The sequence below is a fragment of the Canis lupus genome, chromosome 6, assembly GCF_048164855.1.
Source record: "Canis lupus baileyi chromosome 6, mCanLup2.hap1, whole genome shotgun sequence".
In the NCBI taxonomy this organism is placed as follows: domain Eukaryota; kingdom Metazoa; phylum Chordata; class Mammalia; order Carnivora; family Canidae; genus Canis; species Canis lupus.
Genome location: NC_132843.1, coordinates 12,264,237 through 12,268,670, shown reverse-complemented (window position 1 = coordinate 12,268,670; position 4,434 = coordinate 12,264,237).

Sequence of the window (4,434 nt, the reverse complement as noted above, 5' to 3'; positions counted from 1 at the left end):
TTCTCTGCTTCCAGCTTCTGTAAATGGAAATGTTATAAAAACTTAACCCATCTTCTGAATGGTGATGTTGTGATGGCAACTGATACATGTAAAAATACTTAGGAAAAAATATAACTCGATATTCTAGCATTAGCATTACTGCAAGTAGGACAAAATAAGTTCCAGCCTGGTGAGGGAATGTGCTAAGCCAGTATAACAGATGAGAGCTGAAGATCAGAAATAGGGAATTACCTCTTCTACCCACTGTCTAGCTTTGGTCCTCTCTCCAAGACAAACATTATTAATGGTAAACTTCAAAAGGAGAGATGCAGAAATGCACATTTTTCTGGCTATCATAGAAAGTTGTAAGCGGTCTGAAATACAGCATAGGTCTTTGTTGTTAGATTAGAGTCACATAACCCCAGAGATGGAAGTGATTCTAGCAACCATTTATCTCTTATCTAACTGCTTCATTTTGCAGAGGATATCAAGGCTTAGAAAAAGTAAAGCAACAGGTCCCAAACAACATGGCTACTTAGTGGCACTGCTACAAGTAGAATCCAGGTACTCGGATCCAGAACTTTCTCCACTCTACCTCACTGCCCATCTCTTTCATGTTTCCTGCATCATTTTAAAATAAGTAACAAAGGAGAAGTGGGGGAGAAAAGATAAAATAAAATAACAAAAAGGGCAGTGAATTCATTTATTCATTCAGTCAACAAATATCTACTAAGTGCTTATTTGGGGTGAGGCATATTCAACGCAGTGACAATACAACAATAAATAAGACCATCAAAATACACTGTCTTCGTGAAGTTTACCTCTATATGCAATGAGAGACAGAAAAATGATTGCTAAGAAAAAATAAGTAAAGCAAGAAAGGAAAGTATGGGGGGAGGAAATAAAAGTTTCTAAATGAGGTAAGCAGGGAAGGTGACTTTTAAGTAAAGACCTGAAGGAAATGAGAAAACTAGTCAGGCAAATATATAGCAGACAGGTATTTTAGACAGGGAAGAGTGAGAACAAAGGTTCTGACGTAATGGCTCTTAGCTTGTGCAAGGAACAGCAAGGAGACCAATGTGGCAGGTGTGACAAAATGATAAAGGAGTCAATGAAGTCCAAGAGGTTCAACAGGAAACAAGTTTATGGAAAGCTCTGTAGGTCATAGTAAAGACAGGAACTGAGTCTGACAGGACGCCATAGAGAAATAACATGATTACATTTTCATTTTAACATAATCATAGGGTTAGGAAGAGAATGAAAGTAAGAGGAGGAAACATTATTATAATAATCCAGGGGACAAATGATGGTGGTCTGAGCCAGGATGATAGAATGGGAGGTGGTAGAGAGGACAGAATTTGCTGATGAACAAGATATGAGATATGACAAAAAGAGAGATGTCAAGTATGACACCAAAGTTTTTGCCTGAAAAACTGGAAGAATAGAGTTGCCATTAGCGGAGACAAGGAAGAATACTGGAGACACTGGTTTGAAAAGGAGGGAGTGAATTTCAAGAGCTCTGTTCTTTGACAAGCTCATTCAACATCTATGTGGAGGTGTCAGCTGGATGATTGGATATGTAAGTTTAGAGTACAGAGGCAGAGCCTAGCTGAAGCTGTAAATTTAGTAGGAGTTAAGAAAACAGATATTTGAAGTCATGAAAGTGGACCAGATCACCTAGGGAGAGTGAGGCTAGACAAAGAAGATGCTCAATTACTGAGCCCGGGGTTCTCCAACATTTTCACACTGAGATGATGTGCTAGAAAAGAGTATCAGGAAGCTAGAAATGCAACAAAATAATTATGATCCATTCTCTCTGAATTCCTATCTCTACACATCCTTTTATGACTAAATTTGTGTTCCTTTTTATTAGCTTATTTTTGCCCAAAAATCATATGGCCCAATTTTATCATTTGTCTTATGCATCAGTCTTTACTTCAAAGGATTTATGATATTTTCTAAAACCTGAACTGCCTTCCACTCTCTAAAGAAAACAATTGCTGCAATCAATTACACTGAAAAGAATATGCCAGAAGACATATTATAAAGTGTATAGCTTTACCAGATGGCTATTTAAAAGGAGGAAATGTTCATCTGTATATATATTTGTATGTGTGTGTATACACAACTAATATTTATTAAGTGTTCACTAGATACCACTCATCCTATTAATAAATACATTACAGGGCACCTGAGTGGCTCAGTTGGTTAAGCATCCAACACTTGGTTTTGGCTCAAGTCTAGATCTCAACATCATGGGATCAAACCCTAAGACGGGCTCTGTGCTCAGTGTGGAGTTTGCTGGAGATTATCTCCCTTTCCCTCTGCTCCTCCCCCTGCTCATGATCTCTCTCTCCCTTTCTCTCAAATAAATAAACAATTTAAAAATAATAATAAGCACATTACATTTATACATTATCATAATACCTTCACAATAATCCCATAAAGTAAGTACTCTTATTTCCATTATATCTGAAATGGGAAAATGAGGCTTCCAGATGTTAAATAATTTGCAAAACTTATCAGCTAGCCTGGTTTATAGGAACTGAAGTTAGACAGTTTGACTCCAGAACTTCTACTCTTTAAACTTTTGCCCTAAGTTTGTAAATTGGCTACCAGTCCAGGAGATGGATTTGAGCCCATATAGCTGTTTTATTCAGGACGCATGGTGTTTTCAAAAAGGAAATGTACTTCGACTGCCTTTTGGGGGTATGCATGTTCATTACTTCACAACCCACACCAATCCTCATAGCCTTCATCTTTCCGCCTTCATCATGGACTTTCCCTGGTGCACAAGGTACATTTGAGCTATTGATGCTTGCTCTGCTATACTTCTTCCTTTGGTCTTTAATAGGTTTGGCATGACTTTAGGGTACAAAACACATATATTATTTCTTGCACATTCACAAACACACACAAACACAACCACCACCAACAACAACAACAACACTACCAGGAAAAGTAAAAATAAAGCTTTCCTTTTTTTCCATCCCTAATACTTTTCCCAATGGTAGTCATTCATAGTGCCTAAGGTTCTCGCCTAGATTTGCCTCTACAAACGTAATTCAAATCCAATTCTCACAACGTAGGTGCAACTTGTTTTTTTGCATAAAAGCACAGGACTGTGCCCTGAGCATATTCCATAAGAGTGGGAATCCATTATCCCAGAGATGCATCACCTCATCATTTGTTGATGTTGTCATACTCTTTATCTCTGAGCAGCAGCCTATGACACATATTTATGTTCTAAGTGTGAGTGGACTCAAATCATTTTTGTTTTGAAATGGAAAAACCTCTGCCAATAAGTGTTGTCTTATGGACTCATTCTTAATTGCACATCCATTATACATTAGCACATTAGAGTATTTTCTTAGGGATCCCTGGGTGGCGCAGCAGTTTAGTGCCTGCTTTTGGCCCAGGGCGCGATCCTGGAGACCTGGGATCGAATCCCACGTCGGGCTCCCGGTGCATGGAGCCTGCTTCTCCCTCTGCCTATGTCTCTGCCTCTCTCTCTCTCTGTGACTATCATAAATAAATAAAAATTTTAAAAAAAAGAATATTTTCTTAAATTACCTGTATCAGGAGCTAATATATTTCTTCAACTGTTTCTGGCTCTTGAGTACTATAAACGGCACTATAGTTTTGTCTCCCTTTTTGGATTTGGAGGGGAAAATCTAAGTTTGTATGTACCCTCTTTGGTTGTTGTTTCTTTAAAGAAACTTAAAAGACACTAATAAAAACCAGATTGAAATCCTGTTTGCTGTAAAAAGAAATGATGAAAAATGTTATCTATTTGTGGATCTAATATCTTGGGAACATAATCTTAGTGAGGTATTAAAACCAGTTTTTCAGAAGCTACTCTGTGTTGCAAGTTCCAACAGAGCAGAGATAAAGACGGGTGCTGAGCACTAAATTGGGCCAGCTGTGGTTTGCACCTGGGGCAGTGAAAGAGTGCACAGCTATTAACCACTATGGGTTTTTTTTTCTTTCTGGTGGAAGAGTTGGATTTCTCTTCCCTTTATATATTTATACGCAAAAGATGACTACAGCCTTAAACCAAAGAGTCACCTATTACATGTTTAATAATTCAATTCACTAATTAGAACACGAGGACTCCTTCCCATTTAAAATTTATTAAATACCTTAAACAAATAAAAAATAATCAATATACTGTGACAATTTTCTTCACATAGTAACAAAAATAATTCAGAGTAATTTTAGTAATATAGAGCTATTACTATTATTCCCATTTTATATATGAGGAAACTCAGAGAACCAAGTGACCTTCCCAAGATCACACAGTTGCAAATAATAACTGGACAGACATTCCAACTTACATCTCATCCTTCTGAATCCATATTCTGTCAGTGAGTTTGCTATCTTTGTTTGTTGGTTGCCCTCATATTGGTGATGGAAATCAGTAAGACAGATGGCCAAATGTCCCAACACTCACAG